Source organism: Pristis pectinata, chromosome 13, assembly GCF_009764475.1.
Source record: "Pristis pectinata isolate sPriPec2 chromosome 13, sPriPec2.1.pri, whole genome shotgun sequence".
Taxonomy (NCBI): domain Eukaryota; kingdom Metazoa; phylum Chordata; class Chondrichthyes; order Rhinopristiformes; family Pristidae; genus Pristis; species Pristis pectinata.
This window is the reverse complement of record NC_067417.1, coordinates 19382144-19406145: the sequence shown is the minus strand read 5'-3', so window position 1 is coordinate 19406145 and position 24002 is coordinate 19382144.

The window sequence follows — 24002 nt, the reverse complement described above, 5'->3', positions numbered from 1 at the left end:
AAAATATTTAAAATCATTCAGATTATTTAATGTGTTGCAATAACTCGCACCTGGGGGCATTGCTTAGATGACTGTCAATCACTTTCTCTTGGATGTATCATGGATTGGGTTTTTCTAGCCCACCCACACAACACAATCACATCATGAAAGATTCTGGCACTTTGTCACTTGGGACAGTGGCAAGGCACGAGTTCCTTGTACAACATGACACTGGCAGATTCAGAAAAAGTTATGTCTATACTTACCATGTGGGTCAACAGCAAGCAATGACTGCTCAGCACTCAGTAAGCTTTGGCTCAATAATAATGATTTGACTGCATAAGATAGAAACGAACACACAAGGCTCTATTCTCATGATATTTTAACTAGGTACATATTGATGCTCTTGATGGAATTTAACATACATGGAAAAGTTACTCGATGAAGTTCCACTACATTTCTTATCAAAAGTTCCTAATTCAATGCCATTGTGTTACTTGCCCATGACTATAGTCTGACAAGTATTATGCAGACTATTCCTGTCAATTCTCCACTCCAGCCAAAGAAAAAAATGAATTGCAACCACTTTACATGACAGTCCTTGTTGCATTAATTGTCAAGGAGAACACAATGGAAAATATTAAGGTGACAAGCATTAGACATTTCTGAGAATAATATGAAAATTCTACTGAAGATACAAGCATAATTGAAATTCTAGTTTTATTCTTTCAACAAGTGCGAACAGAGAATCTTTGTCACTCATCCCTGGAATAAGTTCATAAAGAAGTCATGATCACATGACATATTCCTTAGGCTCTCATTCACCAAGATAAATGTATCAATATTTCAGTGAAGTTATTTAAGCAATGTTCTGTAAAAATGTAGCATCATGATCAATTGAACTTTATCCCCTCAATAGTCATATTTCAGCTGGTACATATAATCTCTGAATCCATGAAATAGCCATGCAGATATGATGCTGTGTTTGTGACATGATCCAACAGGATAACTTACCTTCAAGTAGAGACACAGAAGTAGGAGGGGTACGAACAGTGAAGGAAGCACAGGAATGTAGCAGCAGTTCTCTCTTTATTTTAGGATGATCTCGCACTCAACCTGGACCTATTAACAGAAAGACTCTTTTTCTTAACAATGTTTTTTTTCTCATTCTGTTTCCTATCAGGACAATTGAACAACACCATTTTAATTTATAAGTCTAACTTCATGCTTTTTTTGAGGGAAAGTAACATTCAGTGTTAAATGTTTCTCTAACCATGTCTTTTGGTTTCTTTTCATGGTGCTTCACTTTTAGCTCCAGCGGAGCTGATTTTCACCTTTTCTATTAATGTTGCCCTCAGGTGTGTGAAAAATGCCCTGTATAAAATATTCAGTATTTTCTCAGCCATATCTAAACGAACAATTCTTGGATGCTCAGATGTCAGAGCATTCCTCGCAATCCGACATCCCATCACTACACCCACCACCAAGTCATAAAGATGCTTAATCATTACCTGAGTGGTGTCTATAAAATTTAGTAGTGGATATGTGACAGGGTGAAACATTTTATTGTCTGTGTCCCATTGCCTTGGGAAGCTGATGATGAGTGGCATTCTTGAACCACTGCATTCCATGTGATATACCTATTGAGACTGCAAGGGCATTTCAGATGGCAGTTGAGGGCTAACCAAATGGATGCAGGAGTCATGCATAGGCTAGGCTGGATAAAGATTACATATCTTATTCAGAGCTAACCAATTCGGTTTTATGACAAGCTGCCAGCTTCATGATCACTTTTACAGTTACCAACTTCCCTTTCTTGTGAATTTTTAAACAGAATTCAGATTTTCAAACTGCTTTAGTGAGATTCTAAATCAAGTTGTCATGATTATTAATCTAGTTACATAACTAATATACTGCTATACTCTGTACTTTGTGAGGAAATAGGCCCATGGACCACATAATTAATAAAGTAAATTATAATCACTATGTTTAAACTAAATTGCCTTTTGGCAGAGGCCCCACATATGGTTGGGAACAAACCAAATAGACATGGACATTAATCCACTCCTGCACCTAGCCTTATTCACTCAGGGAAGTAGTTAATGGAACCAACTAATCACACAATCTTGGAATGAAACTTCACTGGAGACTACTTGTAATGTGAACACAATAAACCAGGGCCACGCAGTCCATTTTAAAATAATCAGACCAAATGCCTATTTGTTCATTAATGAGAATATACGATCAGAAAACATTGAATTGTGATACTGTTTGTTCCATCCACCAAAGAATTATTCCTGGTGATGTGTTATTCATCTATGGCTGTGTATTTAGACCTAATTATATTTCACAAATAATCAATAATCCACACTAGAAAACTGCTACGCATCCAGTTGATAAAATTCATTATAATTTTACATTTTTGATCCTGTGTCTAATAATTCACATATCAGAAACTTATCTTTGCAATATTTCTAACAGAGTATAGTCATTACCTTCTGAGATATAACATGCACCGAAACTAAAAGCTAAAATTGGGAACAAAGCACTTTCCATCCTTTGCTATTATTGTTCTCATTTTTCATTTCATATTTATTTAATTACTATTTAAGTCATTTACTTAATGATACGGTAGCTAAGTGATCAGCCTAATATACTGCATTTGGATGGTGTCTTTGAAATTTATAAGCAGATCCATTTGCAAAGAGCTGCAGCAACTTTGATCTAATATGCTTGATGATGCAAAGCATCTTTATAAGGAATATATATCTAGGGGTGATCAAGAAAAATGGGCTCAAGAGGGCAATGGGAGGTATCCATGAGTCCATGCACTCAACACATGTGTCTAGCATGAAAAGAATTTAGCTTCAAAGTTAGAATCGATTTAAATCCATACGCTGGTCTACATAATAATCATTGTACCAATAGCCATTCTACTAAACACAAAAAGTGCAAAGTACTTGGTGAATGGATTTTACTCCCAATAATCTGAAGCAAATGAAATACATAAAAAAAAATCACAGACCTCTGAGCATGGAATCCATTTCATCTATTGTAATTGGATAACTGGCTTTGTGTTATAAATACTCCATTAGGTTAACAAAAAATATATAGATTGAAATCCCAACTGTATTGATTTGGTTATTTATTACCATTTTCTTTCAGTCAGTGGTCTTTATCCAGCATAGGTAATTTCTGGTGTCCATTACACTTTTACATAACATTTTGTTAATTAGTTGGATGATGCAACATGAGTATGGTGGTGGCCTTGCAAAAGTTAGATCAGTTACCTGACATAATAAATGTTTGAGAAGCAGAATGAATTAGAAAATGAGAGTTGTAACAGAGATTTGGCTGAAATGATCCAGTTGGCCTGTCACTCTCCCAGCAGCCAAAAGATGATTTAGAATGAAATAGTAATGAACAGAGAGGGGGATAACAAGAAAACTATTCCTGGAGATGTGTCGTTTAATGAAATGGTAATGAGGGAATGATATATAGAAAAAAGAAAATGCAACCCAAGTAATATGGGTACAAACTATGGCCCTTATATCTTGGCAGGGTTCTGATTGTTTTCACTTCAGCATAATTAGTACCGTGGAAAATGTATTATATCCAGTTAAACAGAGTATAATTACACTGTCAGTGTGAAGCAGAACGCCCATCTTCTAAGTGGCATGCACTGTTGAAGCTCTTGGTATTCTGCAGTTCTGTTTTAGTTACGAAACGTGAAACATGTTTTTTTACATAACAACTTAATCAAGTATAAATTCACAATCTGATTCTTGGAGTCTTCTGACTCTGGCCTCCTATGTTTGGACCTACAAAATGATGTGATTTTACAGCTGGCTTTCACTTCAGTGTAGACAGATCATGAGAGCTCAGACCTGCTTGAAAAATGTTCCTGTCGTCAGCAGGAATAAAACTCCAGATATTGGAATGTTCAGGAGAAAGAGCCTTTTTATGAAGATTAATAGTAAATAGCTGGGGATCAAGTGAGAAACAACATGTTCAATTCTCCTCGAGAAAGAAAGAAAGATTTGCATTTATAATGCAATAACAAAAAAACTGAATTTTGTTGGAGACTGATTTTTTTAGTCTTATGATTTTCTTTTACATTGTGACATGTTGTTTTGGTAAAATCAATGTTGTATATCAACCAATATGTTATTTTGTATCTTTTGCTGGTCTGATGATGCCATTTAAAAGGTGATGATTTTGGTGCAGACAGTAAATTGGTCCTGAATTCCAAAATTTTTACATAAGTCTTGGAATGATAAGTATTGATTTGAAGAGATGTGATGGCTGAACTAACTGACCCTACTTTTCCTGAAGTTAATTAAATGTCATTATAACAATCTATTTCTAAAATCAGCTGAAGAACACAGATTACTGGACGTTGGAGAGGAACAAATTGTCTCCTACTGGGCCTGAACCAAAATCCAACCAAAATCAAGAGTTAAATCCAGGTCAGAGTCAAACAGTAAAATTGTCATTCTTTCCTCTTAATCATTGTCAAAGTCAAAATCAGCTCAGCTTGACTTTTCCACTTTACCGTTGAAATAATGCAGTTAAAAAAAATGTGGAGCTGAAGCTTGATCTTTCCTAGGTTCTGTCAAATCTCCAAAGTTTAGCTAAACCTGGATTTTGGGCCAAGATTACTCTTATCCTCACTGGACTTAAATGGACAGGTAAATTGCAAGAAAAGGGAAAAAGCAGTTTCATCTTTAAGCCTCCTTTTCAAAAGAGGTTTTAGCTCACAACTAATTCACTCAGCATAAGCTCAGTGACACATCTAAAGACCAAGGAAGATCAGACCAACTGGTACTAAGCACAGGTGGTCTGCATTGACTTGTTTGTGAAGGAAGACACAATTACACAAAAAGTCAATACTAACAAAGAATTGGTTGCACAACACATTGAAGAATTAATAAGGAAAACGTACATCTGTTCCTTCTATTCGTTTCCAATGTCTTTGTTTATTATTTTATACATCTAATACCAATAGAAAAAAATCAGGAACTTGCTATGGAAAGAAGTGATAACAATTAGGAAATCGTTCTGAAAAAGGAAACAGAAATTAAATAAATATACTGGATTTTATGCTTGTACATAGTCAAATGAGTGGTAAACATGTCTCAAAATTGAAAATACAGGAATACTGCAATTTAACAATAGTTTCCATATGTTCTGTAATATTTAGTGTCTTCAGGAAAAGTTGACGGCAGAATTGTTGTGTTGTAGAAAGTTTTTAGACGAGAAAACTCACTTTCTATAGGTTTGTAATTGCTATCATTATGTAATGTTTTAAAACAATACACCAAACACACTGTTGGATCACTTACTTATTGCTGCATTTGCAACTTTTATCTACAGAGTGCTTTTATTGAAATAAAATATTCCAAACTAAATTTGACCATGAGCCAGTTAAGGTGCAAGGTATCATGATCAAAGTTGGATGAAAAAGATGACATCTTAAAGGAAGCAAGAGAAGTGTACAGGTCAACAGAAGCTGAGGACCCAAGCCGCTGGACACCGCGCAAATGTGGGAGCATTGAAGAAAGGTATAAGGAAGAAGACAGGAGAGAGATAATATTTAAGAAAGTTAACAATTAGACTTCCTTTTGCATTTCCCAAGTTAGCTCTGTGATTTCCATTAAAATAAATCAGAAAATGCTTAGCAGGTCAGACAGCATTTGTGGAGGGAGAGAGTGAGTTCACATTTCGTCAGAACTGGGAATAGAGCTAAGGTTGAAAAGAAGTGGGGAGGAGCAAAAAGAACAAAAAGTCTGTGATAGGGCAGAGGGCAGGAGAGACTGCAGACAAAAGCAGTGATGGGACTGCCTGAGAAAGAGTGGTAAGGACATCAGTGAATAACAATAGGTAGGAATGGAGGAGTTAGAACTTCATTTTCTCCTTTTACACCTCCTCTAAACAACCCCTTTGTTACTCTCTCATGCCCTCTCTTCCACCTGGCTCTATCACCACTTCTGTCATTCTGTCTCTCCTGCCCTTCACCCTACCACTTTTCTCTTCAGTCTCTATGTCCCTCCACACTTTATTTTATCACTAACTTTGCCCTGATGGGAGGCCATTGACCTGAAATATTGACCCTTGTTTCTCGCTCTCACTACGGATGCTGCTACCATTTTAATTTGGATTTCCAGCATCTGTAGTATTTTGCTTTTGAATAATTGCCATTAGCTGAACCAGGTTGCCACTCTTAAAAAAACATCAAGGAATATTTTTTAATGCAAAGAGAACTTAAAGGAAACAATTACATTCCATTACACTGCTTGAATGCACCAGTTCAAGATTTTACTTTTTTTGAATATCCAGTTTAATCTAATTGACAACTTGAACAGTAATCTCACCAATGCTATTTTAAGTGCATTTTAGGTGCAACTTCCAGACTAGAAACTCTATCCTAGTTTAGTTAAAATACAATACAGAAAATAAGTTATTCAATTTCACAAATATTTAGATTGAGGCACTAGGAAGGGAACTGTAATCAGCACAAGAACTTTACAGGAGGTTTATTTTTCTCTCTAGATGCAAATCTTGCAAAGAGGCAATTAGTGACAAACATGGGAACATACTTGGCCTGTGTACTTATATCCACTGGGAACTTGACGGATATTGACACAACGTATCTCAAGATCTTTAACAACTCAGAATGGGAAAGAATCAAAACTCAACTTCTGTGTTCGGGTTGAATTTCAAATGCAGGTCCCAAATGTATACCAAGCAATTTAGTGAACCGTAATATTGAGAGGGATATGCATTTGTGAGCACAGGAATTTCACCAGAAGTGCAAAAAAAATCAGCCAATTAAGGTTTTAGAGCAGGTTGATAAGTTTTATTCACTTTAATATTTCTATCATTTATTTTTTAAAAATGTATCAGTCCTTACTGTTTTTGGAAATTTGAAAATATTCCTGCATTCAAAATCTTATATGTTTAAAGATTTATATACAACTAATAAAACCTAATTGTGTCTTCCCAGCGAAAATACAAGAAGTGCAGATGCTGGAAATCTGGAACAAAAAAAACAGGAAAAGCTGCAGGTCAGGCAGGATCTGTAGAAAGAAACAAGAGTTAACATTTCAGGCCACGGGGTACTGGTAAACAGTCTTTGACCTGAAACGTTAACTGTGTTTCTCTTTCCACAGATGCTGTTTGTCCTTCTAAATCTTCTCAATGTTCCTTCTTAAAAGATTTTGGATAACATAAACTGTTAGAATGCTCGTGAAGCAAGCCATATAATATGTGAAAGTATCTACTGAAGAAACAAGAATCTAGGTGTATTGTTTCTGTCTGCATTGTCTGTTAACAAATTGTTTTTGTCAACTCTTCTTAAAAGGTGGCTGAATCCACTACAGAACGATAGCAATCACTTATTGTGAGCTGTTTGTACTTAATGGTAGAAGTAGTAAATTGTATATTTTATCCTCTATTGGGTTTTGATTCCCTGTTCATCTCAGAGTTTGGATAAAGTTGGGTGTTGTGGCACAGCAGTGAATGCTCACAGCAATTAAGTACAACTGTTCCATCCATTTATGAAAAGTGCAAAATAATTCTGTCTTTTTATGAGCTCTTTCTTGTCTATCATTACTTGAGGTGCTGACTCATAATATATCATAACCATATAAGAAATTGGAACAGGAGTAGGTTATACAGATCCTTCAAGCTTGCCCACCATTCAGTAAGGTCCTGGCTGAACTTGTAGTTCAACTCTACTTTCAATTCCTATCCCATTATGGTTCCATGCTATCAGTCATCCTCCGATACCTCATCCTGTTGTCCATTTTCCTAAATCAGTGAACTTGGACAGTAAATTATGCTGATTTATTAAATTGCCTATTAGTGCTTAGCTGAATCCTGATACTCAACATCATAGACAAATATTTTCCACCAGGGCAGTGGCTGGGACAATTAAGTGCCTCAGGAAATTAAGGAAACTAAGTAGAATTAAGGAAAACCCCAAGCCATTCTACATGTATGTGAAGAACAGGAGGACGACTCGGGTGAGGGTATGATCGCTCAGGGATAAAGAGGGAAACATGTGCCTGGAGGTGGAGGAGGTAGGGGAGGTCCTTAATGAATACATTGCTTCAGTGTTCACTAGGGAGAGGGACTTTGATGAATGTGAGGCCAGCGTAGAACAGGTTAATGTGCTGGAGCATGTCAAGGTTAAGAAAGAGGTAGTGTTGGAGCTTCTGAAAAACATTAGAATAGATAAGACCTCAGGGCCAGATGAGATATATCTCAGGTTACTACAGGAGGCGAGGGACGAGATTGCTGGGGCGTTGACAATAATATTTGCATCCTTCCTGGCCACAGAAGTGGTACCAGAGGATTGGAGGGATATGTCATTCCCTTGTTCAAGAAAGGTAATAGAGATAATCCTGGGAATTATAGACCAGTGAGTCTTGCGTCAGTGGTGGGCAAACTATTGGAGAGGATTCTTAGGGACCAGATTTATGAGCATTTGGAGAAGCATAGTCTTATTGTGGATAGTCAGCATGGCTTTCTGAGGGACAGGTTATGCCTCACGAGCCTAATTGAGTTTTTCAAGGAGGTGACAAAACAAACTGATGACAGTAGTGCAGCGGATGTGGTGTATATGGATTTTAGTAAGGCATTTGAGAAGATTCCCCATGGTAGGCTCATCCAGAAAGTCACGAGGTATGGGATCCATGGAGATTTGGCAGCGTGGATTCGGAATTGGCTTGCCCACAGAAGGGAGAGGGTGGTAGTAGCTGGCGAGTATTCTGCCTGGTGGTCGGGACAAGTGGTATTCCGCAGGGATCTGTTCTGGGACCCCTGCTCTTTTGTGATTTTTATAAATGACTTGGATAAGGAAGTGGAGGGATGGGTTAGTAAGTTTGCAGATGACACAAAAGTTAGAGGTGTTGTGGATAGTGTAGAAGGTTGTCGTAGGTTTCATTGGGATATTGACAGGATGCAGAGTTGGGCGGAGAAGTGGCAGATGTAGTTCAATCTAGAAAAGTGCGAAGTGATACACTTTGGAAGAATGAACTTGATGGCGGAGTACAAGGTTAATGGCAGGATTCTTAGCAGTGTGGAGGAACAGAGGGATCTTGGGGTCCAAGCCCATAGATCCCTTAAAGTTGCCACACAAGTTGATAGGGCAGTTAAGAAGGCGTATGGTGTGCTGGCCTTCATTAGTCGGGGGACTGAGTTCAAGAGCCGCGAGGTAATGTTGTAGCTCTATAAAACTCTAGTTAGACCACACTTAGAGTATTGTGTTCAGTTTTGGTCACGTCATTATAGGAAGGATGTGGAAACTTTAGAGAGTGTGCAGAGGAGATTTACCAGGGTGCTGCCTGGATTAGAGAACATGTCTTATGAGGAAAGGTTGAGTGAGCTGGGGCTTTTCTCTTCGAAGCGACGCAGGATGAGAGGCAACTTGATAGTGGTGTGTAAGATTATGAAGAGCATAGATAGAGTGGACAGCCAGCATCTTTTCCCCAGGGCAGCAATATCAGAGGACATCAGTTTGTCAGAGGAAGAAAGCTAAGGGGAGATGTCAGAGGTAGGTTTTTTACATGGAGAGTGGTGGGTGTCTGGAATGCACTGCCGGGTGTGGTAGTAGAGGCTGATACAATATGGACACTTAAAAGACTCTTAGATAGGCACATGGATGTAAGAAAAGTAGAGGGTTATGGGCTGTGTCGGAAGGAAGGGTAAGATTGATCATGGAATAGGTGTTCATATAGGTTGCCACAACATTGTGGGTTGGAGGGTCCATGCTGTGCTGCGCTGTTCTATGTTCCATGAAATGTCCCCAAAGCTATTGTGTGAGGCCAACTAGCAATACTGATTTCAGAAGAAGTGCACATTAGTTCAATAGCATAGAAGATATATTTTATATTTGATGTTTATCAAAACAGGATTTCCATACTTACTTCAATGTTGTGGATGTGGCTCAAATGAGTCTTATTGGCAGCTGACATCCTGGTGACAACCTTGAAGTAATTTCCTCATGGGATCTGGGTTGGACCAGAGATGGAAAGAAGTGGCCAAGTGTCACTTTTGTCTTTGTGTTAACGTGCAATTGCAATTCTTTTGTTTGTCACAAACATTTGGGTTGAGCACATGCGGGTTAGACGACTGGCATGCTTAACAAGAAGGGATCATAATGGCCCTTTGGGGAGGCAGGGGCATGCAGTAGGAGCTGCTGTCACATTTTGAAGTTAATAATGACAATTGTAAATTATGTGAGACTCAGGGAGCCTTTTGAAATAGTGATGAGACCAACACAGAACTCTGAACCACAATAGGATATACGTATAAGGAAAGATATCCAAAAACTTGTTCAAGGAAGTCAGCTTTAGGGAAGAAAAGAAAGTGGAATATTAGGGAGGGAATTTTGGACCAGAGAGGAGTAAAACAACAAAAAAGGTGGTGAGTTATGGACGAAAGCAATCATTGTTAAGATGGGACGAACAATTTGGCATGGATTGATATGCTACCGTGTAAGGTTGCAGCTAGTTATTTAAACATATATTTTCAAATTTTAGCACATGTATTTGTAACATCTGTTGATTAAAGGCAGTTGTGCCAATTTTATGGTCAATGTTGTAAAATACTTAAGGCAGCAGCTTTCTCAAGCCTTTTAAGCTATGCAATATTTTAATAATAAATGGAGGACATTTTAGTGCATCAAGGACACCAAAAATAATGCAAATACGAAAAAATGAAACAGGCTCATGCTTGGAATTTAATCTCTTTCAATTTAAGACATGAGTTGTCATTAAAATGAAAGGTAAGTCCTGTAACATCTGTTTCATTTAGTCATACAAATAGAAACAACCCTGTATTAAGCAGAGATTTCCAGTTAAAGATGCATAAAATGCAGATCATTTCAGAGCACATTTTTACAACGTATTCTCTTGCATTATAGAGTTGTCACAGGATAAAATATACTATATATCTTGGGAAAGATCTTTGGTCTATCAAAATTTATTTTTCTTTTTAAATCCTAAAAAAGAACCATGACGACAAAAGATGACACAGAGCTTTCCAGCCATGTATCACGTGTAACCTGCTTTCAATAATCAGCTTAAGCCTTTGTTTTTTGGCATTTATGCTCCCTTGTCCACCTATGGCTTAAAACATCTCTTGTTCACCTTCAGTTCACTTATAATTGGCAATACATTACCTTCATTTAGCTCAAGTTAAAGCAACCAAGATCAAGGATGCTTTCCAACGTATTGTTGATTTCTAGCTGTTCATTACACAAACATTATTTTTTGTGCGTTTAGCATTCCAATATATAAACTTGCCATAATAACAAAAAGACATTCCCTGTATTTTTGTGTCTTTTCCTGATGACCGGAGTAGTAACTGTCACCAAATTCATATTTGTCCATAATGAGATTCTTGCCAGCCTTTTCCATTTTCTACATCCCATTTCCAGACAGGACTCTTTTATTTTCTATACAACATTCACCCAGCAAGAAATTTGTATTAACCAGATGAGAAGGACAAAATTGTCAGTCTTTGTGTGTGGTTCACTGGATCAATTATACTGTATCTCCAAGCAATTTCTGCCATTAACCTCATGTACCCACTCGCTCCTTCTATTATATACTTTAATCGTTTATGGGATGCGTCCACAGATGGCAAGGCCAATATTTAATGCCCATTCTGAGCTCCACTTAAGAAGAAGAGGATAAGCCACTTTCTTGCACATGCAGTCCATGTGGTGAAGATTCCTCCTTGGTGCTGTTGGGTGGGGACATCCAAGATTTTGACCCAGCGACAATGAAGGAACAATGATGGACTTCCTTGTCAAAATGGTTCACAAAATGGAGGGAACTTAGGGGAGGTAGCATTCCTATGTATTGCCTACCATTGTTCTTCCAGCTTGTAAAGGTTGTTGAATTGGGAAGTACTGATGAATAGGATCTGGTACTTTGCTGCATTGCATCTTGTAGGTCGTATGGAAATACACAACATCGCCATGGTTAATTGGTGGTAGGAGGAGTGAAAGGTTTACTTTGATAGAAGGAGTACCAGTTGACTGGGGTACTTTATCCTAAAAAGCAACATTTCCTCTTCTAAAGAATTTCAAGAGCAAGTATGCCATGAGGTTGTAAGAAAGAAGAGTAAGTCCCTGTAAAAGGCTGCAGTGGTAAACATATAATTTAAGTACTTTCCTTGTGGGGCCTGGAGTAGTACAGGTTCTCCTTTGGATCTCATAAGAAATTGTTTGGTTCACTTTTGCCCTGGGTTCTCCTCTAATGCATTATATTGGACTCCCTTTTCCTATTCTTTATCCAAGGGCTGGGTCCCAAAGCTGTGGTCCCTGCTGTTCCACTCCTCAACCAGCTACCCCTTCCCATCAGGCTCAGATGCCCAAGTGTCACAGGTGAGGCCCAGGAGTCAAAGCTTTCCAGACCATGGCTCTTCAAATGCAAATGCAAGTACTTTCTAAATGTGATAAAAGTTTCTGCCTCTACTGCCCTTTCAGGTTTGGTCTGGATTCCTACCAAGGGCCAAGAGCTGAGGTGACTTTATCAAGGACAGTGAGCCAGACAGTGCTTGCTGGAAGGAATTTTTCGAAGACCTCTTCAACCATGACACTGTCCTTCACTCCATCCCTTGGCATCAGTAAACAAAGCCACTTGACACTACAGAACTGTTACTGAGTGAATGGACACCAAACTGTGCTCGAGCACTTGAAGAGAGATCACCTCCAGCCAATTCTCTTATGATAGCTCAATGTGGCTTGTTAACAGCAGCTTATCATTGCTTAATTGCTGTCTTTATAGTCATTTCTAACATTTAAAGGAAAAATCAGTCTTCTGCTAAGTGGTTGCTAATTTATGAGGGATCAATACATAACTCCAAAATACTTAATGTCCAACTTATTACCCAAACTCTTTAATTCAGAAGTTATCACAAAATTTAACTCTGTTGAAACTGTAATCTTTGCAATTGGAACCACACTATACATCAGAAATTTGTCACCACACATAGTCAGGTGGTTCCGTTTGAAATAATATTCAGCTGCTTAATTATTTCTTCTTAAGTTAGTCAAATGGATTCAAGTTATTTCAAAACATTAAAAATAACCTGCTCTGATCTTACTAAATGACCATTTTGAATGAATCACAAAAATATGGTAGAAGATGTACTGTTGGAACCTACAATGAAAATTCCTTCCATCAGGAAACAGAAAAGTGATCAGAATCCGCAGGATATAACTGTGTTAATAATCACTGCTGAATGAAATGAATTCAGGTTACTCTGCAGTTCAGTAATGGGAATGTCTTAGGGGCTGACGCTATCATTTCTCACCATATGAGGAATGGGGAGAGAATTACGTGCAATATGTTCATGTTAACAATGCATGCAGTGGCTGCATCACCAGTAAATAAACCGATGGGTTACACAGACAGGATTTAGAATTTTCTGATGAAACTGCAGAAATGTCAGTGCAGCCAGGAGAATGCCAATCAGCATACAGCTGGGGTGACCTTTGCACTTTGCTACTTTAGTATGACTGCTATCATCTGCAAGAAAAAAAAGCCACTAGATGGTTATTTTATCAGCCATTTAAAAAAATTGTGAAGATAAAATTAAAAAATGAATGAAACATACAATAAAGAGACAAAATGGTAAAATTCAAAATGTTTATGTTAGATCTGATTTGGATGGTTAAAATGTAAGAGTCTTGTGACATGTTACTGTTCTTCCTTTAAAACCATATGCTTTTGTTCAAATAAACTGATTTTTAAAGAAATGTACAGTAAGTTTTCAGTGTTTATTTACCAAGCACCATAGACATGATTAATTGAAAACAATAATATAAAGAGAAGTGAATCATGATCACTTCAGCTAGTCAATGGGATTGTTGCAGTGGGCTAAAATCAGCTCATCAACATACTTCCTCTCAACAAGGTAAATAACGTTAAATGAATAATTCTTATTTTTGTTGACGGAAAACTCCATTTTGAAAAGTTAAGAATCCTGAGTTCCCAATGATCTTCTTCTTAAGCATTATCTTGTTAAGAACTGATGTATTGTTTGAAATTTTCGTATTGGGAAGTAACTTATTAACTGCTCAATACTTATGACAGTGTACCAATTGATACTTACTTATCATGAAAACATTACTCAGACTACATGTCAAACAATAACAATAAGCAGAAGATTCCCAGAAAGCTGAATAAAAATGTAATTCACTTTTAACAGATTTCTGTGAGGAAACATTCAACATGTTCAAAAATGAGGCTTCTTCAAACCAATTCTTCTGCACTTTGTATATTGATTAGCTTTTACTAAAGGTGGATCTGGATCAGTTTAATACTCACTTCATCTCAAGTGATTTAGATATTTTCCTTAATCAAAACAGTTGAATGATAAGGTTAACAGCTAAAAAGAACAACAAAAGGTATTTATAGGTTCCTTTCTGTTGTGAAAAACAAGAGAGGTTAAACAATTTGTAAAGAATAGTGACATTTATTTCAAGCATTACATTGATTGGTGTTTGTAGTTTGCATGTATGAACGTTCATGTATATATGTACATGTATAGATGTTTGCCTACAATGGTAAAACATATGATTGCATTATTACTAAAGGACTTACTTGGCTGTATACTAAATTATTCAAAGTCTAATTGCTTTTTTTAAAAATTTAATTCTCGAGTGACCTTTGGTACTGGTAGGAGCTGGAGTTTCATTTTCTTCAAATGGCTAAAAATTAAAATAAAAATTACCTGTCACAGACCATATATTTAATTACTAAATGATAGAATAGAGCAGCACTGGTAATCACTTTAAAATAAAATTTATACTAGATATGTTCAGTTCTTTCCTTTTTCTCTGCACACAATGCTATCACACCACTCTTCCTGGAATTAACAGGGCTCGGGTAAATGTGTGCCTCGTGTCAAAGCGGCCAATCGAGACAGCTGGACACAAGGAGCGCAGCACAAATGTAATATTAATAAGGATGATACATCGGGTCATCCCCATTAGCCTGCAGATTGTTCAGCACTTATTTACCTAATTTGAGCGAATTCTGAAGAGGAGCAATTTTTGCAATTGTGCTAACTGAAGTGCTTTGGTGGTGGGGTTGACTTGGGGAGGAGTGGTGGTAAGGTGGGGTGGGGGAGAGATACAGAAGGAAGCAAAGAGACGACAAGATGAAGGATAAATAAAATGAGGACACTGGGGTCAAAGTGATTCCAAAGCCAGCTGACGGCCTCCCTCCCCTGATGCCTGTGGACAACAAAAAAAAGGAAATGACTTTGCAAGGGTTTTTTAATGACTTCTCTGAGCGCAGAGATGACAAGGACTCTAAGGGAGGCCAGATGACAAAAGGAAAGAAATGAAGTGTGGAGTGTTAGGAGGCAAACAAGGCAAACGAAAAAAAATAGAAAACCCTACAAGCTTTGCACCTCATCACTGTCTCAGCTCTTGGGCGCTGGTATTGATTTTTTCCAGATCTGTAATATAGCAGTCATGTAAAACACAAATGGTAAATGTCACACTTTATTTGTTCAAAGGTTCAAAAATTGTTTTTAAAATTAATAATAATCCCAACTAATGTTATATAAGTCAATAGATAACGACCTGATTCTGATACTACCAAGCTCGGACACCTACTGAAGAATGAGCCCGATGCTATGAACTACTGCTAAGCAAAAGTAAATTAAAAATTAAAAAAAACTGGAAAGCTTCCACAACAGAAAAAATCCACTGTTCCATGAAGCGTTTATTTTTACTTAAGCACAAGTGGGATATTATTCCGGAGAATGGCCACTTTACTCTTTTTCTAGCCAAATCCTTCCCATAAGATTCTTGCCTTCATGTACAGGTAGGTCTTACTGCAAGCTGGTTTTGACCCAAACTGAATGAGTAGCAGGTTAAAGGCCAAGTTCCTCATCTGCAACATTCTATTTTATAAGTAGTACGTTGCAAAAAATCACTAAGGGTTTTGAATTATCTATCAAGATTCTATTAGATCATTTGAAATAGTACAAATCCTGCAGGATCTCCCAGGATTATATTTTGAACTTCATGGAGGAAAATTCAATCCCATAAGAGATTTATAATGGAATGGTGTAGAGTTTCCTGGAACAACCCAAACAGATGACATGCACCATAATTTAACTTGTTTTCATACCCACCATCGGGTTGTGAAGTTGCACCAAAATTTTGGCCTACTGTTAATTTAAATAGTTCTTGGTAAGAATAGCAGAATGTTTGTATTCTCTAGAGTGACACAGGTTCTTTTCCTGTTTACACCTATGATTTTATTTTAAGTAATAGCATGGGAAAACTGTGCCTCTTAAAGTCTGAGGAAAACAATACCATCCATAATTCACTACATCATTCATACAGCAAATGCAGATTGTGCTGAACGCTCAGTCAAAAGTAGAAAACAAATGCCCTGCAATTTCTTTCTCCGAAGCAAGGAAGTGAATCCAGGCACAAAAAAAATCTGCCATTCAGACCCAATTTATACCCTCATAAACATAAATATCTGTGTTAATCTTGTAGGCCTTGGTGAAATTGTACATTTGCAGTAATGTATCGAAAGACATTGTTGATATAACTATCTGAACACTTAGATTACAGCCCACATTTTAAAGGAAACCAGCAGGGATATGTGTCCACAAGACAGCCCTTGGAAGCCTGTGCATTATCCAACTTGTAAGTCTTTTAACCATGCATTTGCAATATATATCCATGAATAATGGTCTTCCGTGGCTGGGAATCATGAGACCCATAAATCACATAGCTACACATGACTAAAAGCCCGTTATTTTTCAGTCTAAGTGGCTGCAGCAAGAAAATTAGCGCAAATCCAGAAAATTCTTTGAAAGTGGGGCAGAGCGGTGATAAATAACCTTTCATAGTTTCGGCAAGGGCTAAGGTGGGCAAGAGTACACAGAAATTATAACGCAGCATGAATCGTAGCAAAACACACGCTGTCCTTTCCTGGGACTTCCTGCTTTGGAAGACAGACCACACAGTGTAGAATCACCATTCCAAGGGATAAGTTTCCAGGGAATCTTTGTCTAAATATTTTGGTATAACACCATCACATTTTTTTGGCAATGGGCATGCATGTATTTCCTGTTTGATAATTCAATTGGATTGGAATTTATTTTTTTACCACAAATTGAAATTTGGGTGTTTATGGCAAGATCAAAATTTATTCCCCTTCCCTAATTATGTTGGAGAAGCTGGTGGTGAGCAGCCTTTTCGAACTGATGCAGTGTCTATGGTGCAGGTGCTTCAGGCTTTTGACTCAGCAATGATGAAAGAAAGGCAGTGCATTCCCAAGCCAAAATAAGGAGAGCATTGCCTCACATTCTTGACCTGGTCTTTTCCTAGGTGATAGGAAATCCTTGTGAAGGGAGCTATACTTCCTCTTGTTGGAGACAGTGATTGTCTGGCACATGTGTATTGTGAATGCTGCTAGGCACTTCTCAAACTAAGCCTGAATGTTGTTGTAGTATCTGAAGACAGACTACTTCTTTACTATGATCCTATACTGAGTAAATAAACCAACACGAGTGTAAAACTGAACATTATAGAACCAGGTCACAATTTCAAACCTTAAAACTTTGTTAATTGTGTAAGGAGAGATGGTCAATTTCCCTTGGTTTAGCACGGAACTGGTGTATAACTAATGAGTGATGTGTTTTTGCTTCCACAGAATGGTTAAGACTATGAAAATTAACACCAATGGATATCTGGTAAAAGCTATGATACTATAAAAAACAGTTATTATTCAATCTTTCAATCATTCAAACTAGAAGAAAACAGCCTATCTGAAACAAACCAGGCTGTAATATGCTGAACTGACTACATCACTTGCCTCTGCCAACAGTTGTCTGACATGAACTGCTTCACCTTATGCAGGTTAGCTTCCATTACTATTTGAACTTGACCTTTACCAGTGCTTAGAAACGGAGGGACATGAGTGGGCCATTTAGCCCCTTCAACATATTCTGAACTGAATAAATGTGTGGCTAGATCCAACTCCATTTACCAATCTTTAAGCCTTTATTCTTGGTTTCCCTACCTATTAAATCTTGAAAATTTTAATTGATCCAATATTCAAAGGCATTTGGGAAATGAAGTTCTAGATTTCTAGATCAAGTTGTGTGTGACTTTGCCCCTGCTTGGCAATGAATAATTTTTCTGAATTTGCCCACTCAGGAAAATTGTTTCCCTTTATCTATCCTATTAAAGCCCATTATCACTTTAAAGGTTAGACTCCCACCTAAGCTTCTAAACACAAGAGAACACAAATCAGCTTAATGTAGTCAGTCCTCATAAACTAACACCTTAAATCCTGATATCATTCTGTCATATCACTGGGTCTAAATCCAGAACTCCCTTCATTGGAACTGTAGCAGTTCATGAGGGCAGATCACCATCATGTTATGGAGGGTAGTTAGGGATAGGCAATAAATGTCAGTGAGTTCTACATCCAATAAATGAATAAATGAAAATATCATTCTGGTCACAATGCACAATCCTACCAAAGGCCAATATATTTTTCCTGAGGATCGGTGCCCAGACCTGAGTACTGTATGTAACATACAGACATAAATATGTACGTTAGTGCATGAGATGTGAAGGATAACAGATTCCTAAGAGTTTTACAAGGTCTGAGAAAAGTATGTACAACAGAAGCATCTTTTCCTCACTTCATATTGCACTACCACCCAACTCACCCCACTGTCCCCTCACCCCTTGTTTCAGCCTTTGTCTTTCTTGGGTCCAAACTTGAAGATCCTACATTGCTTCAAGTGGAATTCATCTACCATTGTTTTTACCCATTCATTTAGTTTTTTCATTTCCCTCTTTAACTTGATGCTTTTATCTACATGACTTAACTGTCCTAAACTAGTGACAAGCACAAATTTGGACATAAACTTTGATTTCTTCATCTGTCACATACCTACATATATATAAAAGCTGGGGCCATGATACCATAGTCTACAGGATGCCACCAGCTACATTCCATCAATTATACATCAATATCTTACTTTGCCTTACCTCATTCATCTGTTTACCAAATAATGCAATCCCAGCTGTTGCCGGATCACCTAGACTACACTTCTGAACTCCTGTTCATCCAGAGCTATCTGTCATACCTTATCTACTACTCTGACTATTTGCCATCTTGCTGTTATCTCCTGCCAAGGTGGTTACAACTGTCACCAGTTGCAGCTATAATAATTAATTCATATTGCACACTTATGGTTCCCAGTCATCTTTCCTTGACCATTATTGTGTTAACATGGAACTGCCCTATCTAGGCCCAGTTTTCTATGACCATAAATCATTGGCTTTCACACTGCACTCTACAAGATTCCAAATTTATATTATAGAACAGAGAACAGTACAGCACAGTACAGGCCCTTCAGCCCATGATGTTGTGCTGAAGTATATGAACACCTCCTCCATGATCAACCTAACCCTTCCCTCCTGCACAGCCCATAACCCTCCATTTTTCTTACTTGCATGTGCCTATCTAAGAGCCTTTTAAATGTCCCTATTGTATCAACCTCTAGCCCGGCACCAACACTCCAGGCACGCACCACTCTCTGTGTAAAGAATCTACCTCTGACATCTCCCCTGAACATTCTTCCTCCGATCTTAAATAGATATCCTCTGGTATTGGCTATTGCTGCCCTGGGTAATAGGTGCTGGCTGTCCACTCTATCTATGCTCCTCATAATCTTATACACCTCTATCGTCACCTCTCATCCTGTGTCACTCCAAAGAGAAAAGCCTTAGCTTGCTCAACCTTTACTCATAAGACATGTTCTCTAATCCAGGCAGCATCCTGGTAAATCTTCCCTGCACCCTCTCTAAAGCTTCCACATCCTTCCTATAATGAGGTGATCAGAACTGAACTCAATACTCTAAGTGTGGTCTAACCAGAGTTTTATAGAACTGCAACATTACCTTGCCACTCTTGAACTCAAATCCCCTGACTAATGATGGTCAGCACACCATACGCCTTCTTAACCACCATGCTTAAGTCTCCATGGATCCCATGCTTCATGACTTTCTGGATGAGCTTACCATGGGGAATCTTGTCAAATGCTTTAGTCCATTTGAACCACATCCACCACTCTACCTTCATCAATTTGTTTTGTCACCTCCTCAAAAAACTCAATTAGGCTCGTGAGGCATGACCTGCCCTCACAAAGTCATGCTGACTATCCCTAATAAGACTATATTTCTCCAAATGCTTGTAAATCCTGTCCTTAAGAAATCCTCTCCAATAGCTTGCCCACCACTGACATAAGACTCACTGGTCTATAATTCCCAGGATTATCCCTATTACCTTTCTTGAACAAGGGAACAACATTAGCCATCCTCCAATCCTCTGGTACCACTCCTATGGTCAGGGAGGAAGCAAATATCATTGTCAATGCCCCAGCAATCTCTTCCCTCGCCTCCTGTAGTAACCTGGGGCATATCCCGTCCGGTCCCGGAGACTTATCTATCCTAATGTTTTTCAGACATTATGTAGCTTTTCAGCTACTAATTATAGCAGCTATTTCCATTGTCGATTGCTACTATTATGACAATACTTGTCATTACAGTAACAATCAACAATGGAAAAAGCTACTATAATTAGCAATAATTATGCAAGCATAGCTTAACTTAAACCTTTGCAAACACATAATGCTGCATTTAAAATTTTAAACGAAGCATGGTTCATATTATTCAGGGTTTAGTGGGTTGGGGATGAGTTGTGGGGTGCTGGTTGGAAAGCTGAAAGAAGCTCTCCTGTAATACATCCTATGCCGAAGTGTACTTGCCAGAGAATGCCATTTGTGTGATCTTTAACAAACAAGAATACATTTGTTTCAGATCACCCTGACCTTATCACATCTTATCAATGGGATTTCCCAGATTAAATGAAGCTTTTGGGTCTTGTCATTAGTGATACAGAGAAGTTAAAAATAAAGCCTTAGGTGTTGTGGGTAAGATTTCTACATGGATATCAATAACTGCCTGAGGGCGGCAGGAAGTTACCAGCACAATGTCCATTTGTGTGCATATAATATCATCCAATCACTTCTAACTGCTTTCCTGATTTATTTTGCTCATTTTAACCTTGGTAGCATTCTGTAGTGTGACTCCTTGACTTAGATTTCTCCATAAAAAAATAAGTATGTATGTTAGTGTATGAGATGTGAAGGGTAACAGATTCCTAAGAGTTTTACAAGGCTCTAAAACATCAAAGCTTTCAGAGGACACTTTAAACGTACTAACTCTTAATTTATGAACTAGGCCAAAACTTCTTGAAGCCTTAATGTAGACTGTAGTGTACTTTATATCTGCAAGGAATTTTCTTGAAGCTTCTGATCAGCTGAAACCTCCTTCTGCATGTTTTTGTGCTTTCTGATCCAAAGTTACTATGTATGATTGGGAAACACACAGGGAAATTCCTGTTCTGAAATTTTGTTAAAGACATAGTTTAGAGAAACCATTATGAGGAATTTATGAGCGAGTGGGAACTGACAGAGCAAGCTGGAGAAGATCATCACTGTCCTGTGGAATCCTCTCTGGAAAAGTGTGGTGTGACATGATTCACACATGGTATTGCAAATGACTGTTTTAATATGATATAGTGTATTTCATGTATTTTCCTCCCGTGCCACATCTTTCCTGGAACACCTGGCTATAGAGAACCCCAGTGCGTTATTCAGGCTGCTTGACTATAAGAGTAAATGAATTAGTGCAAAAGCTTCCTTCATTTAGCCTATATATGTCTCCACTTGATTCTGGACCTGAACAGGAGCTGGGGTTGTTTTCCCCCTTTAGCACAGGAACATGCTTACTGTTCTTCAGCCTACACAGCCGATGGGAAGCTGAACAGGGACCATCTGTTTTGTATGGCACATTTACCTTCAACAACTCAGACACTGGGGGAGTTTCTTTTCAATGCGATCAGAATGTTAATGCTTCACGAAGAAGTAGTTATAACACAATGTCAGGCAGTTCCTCTGTCAGACGCAATTAAAGGAGAACTGGGGTTTGCATTCTGTGGGAGTGAACTCTATTCTACAATGGTAAAACATAAAGCTCATAATCCACTTGATTAAATTAGCATTAATGATTTAAGAGTTATCTGGTCTTCCTCACATGGGAAGTCGGTCCTGTGCTTTGAGTTCCCCCTTACCATCGTATGTGTCTCTGGAGATGCCAAATTTTAGTTATAATCATTTATCCTACTGTACATTTCCTAAACTAATGTTGGCATATTTAGGATCATTCCATCCATCAGAAACAGATTTTTTGGACCACAAGTGACTGTATGTCTGCCCCAGAAAACAGAAAACTATTGCGACTAAATATTGTAAATTCATCTGTGCTTAAATACGGAGCTTCCCAGTTTACAATTGCCATTATATTGTTATAGTGTTAAGTGACATTTTCTGCTCATTGACTGTGAATAGGCAGAACCTAGCACATTTTTCAGACCTTTATTATATCAGGTGTAAAAGCCTTGCAAGTTCATGGTGTAATTATCCAAGTAACTAGCAACCAAGAAAGCCCGGTTATGAAATCAGCTCAGTAACTATGATACAGGCCTTAATTTAGAAGAGTCTGATACATTTCCGCTCTTCCACTTGCAGCCCACCTATAGATTAGCTAAAAGAGTAGACAAATACCAGACATCTCCATAGCTTTCAGCAACTACATTATGTCACTCTGCAGAGATAAACACAGACATTAAAATGCATGTCTACATAAAGCAGAATGCTGAGGGTCTGATAACTGAGTTGAAACTAAAAATGATGTTTGGCTCATCCATATATTACATAACTATAAACAAATCTTAAATACAGCGATTCTTACTAAACAACAAAAATAATATCAATAATGTGTCCTTAATGAGAGTCTTAACTTGATCCTCTGTCTTCTCCTAAAGTAGGTTTTGCCAAAATTAATCAGCAGTTTTATTTTAACATTCACCAAATATACAAATTTTTGCTTTTATGAAACATTTTATCATTCCATTCAAAATGTTTCTCTGAATTACACTTTTACACAAGTATTCTTTCATCATTAGGATTTGGCAAAAGTGTTTATGGCTCAAGAAAAATCTTCAATGGGCATTTGAGAATCTCACAAAATTAACACCCGAGAATCAATGAGACAAGATTTTGTAAACACAAACCTTGCTATTCAGAAGGAAAACTTAGATTCCATGTGTGTCCAAATTACTGAATAGTCAAATCATGCCAGGCTAGCAGAAGTCATCATAAAAATAAAACAATGTCAATTGTCACCTTGCCTGACTTGTGTTCTGTTCCAACCAAACACACATGTTCACTTAGATGCAAGGAAATATGGAGTTTGAACAAAGATTAAATCTGAATGAATTCATTTTACACTCTCCTGATTTTTGGTCATAAAATTTGGTGAAGCTTTTACCCCACTTGCCCTGTTGTCAGCAACATCTATAATTTTCTCAGTTGCTAAGAAAGATAAAGCAGAAAACAAATCGGAAAGAAATGAAAGTCTTGAGAGATAATAGAGTTGGAGGGTGAGGCAGTTAGTGCAAAAGAAATAATCAGAAGAGCAGAAAAATAGCTCTATCTCTTATTAATTAAGAATATATTTTAATAAATTTGCTTTGCAGTTGAGTGCTAAGAATTCAAGCGGTAACTTTTTGCTTTGATTGTTCACATCCTTGGTGTTACTGGCAAAGCCAGCATTGACAATTCATTGTTTACGCAGTCGTCTGCCTTTATGAAGCAATGCCCCCCTTGTGGTGATGGTACCCACATAGTGTTGAAACATAGGGTGTTCCAGGATTTGTACCGAGCAACGGATAAGGAAATGCAACATTTTCAATTTGGAAATGATATGGGACTTGCAGAGGAATTTGGAGGTGATAGTATTCCCAGCTAGCCCTAGTTCTTCTTACTGGTAGTGGTCATATCATAGTAATAGAGTCATACAGCACAGAAACAGGCCCTTTGGCTCA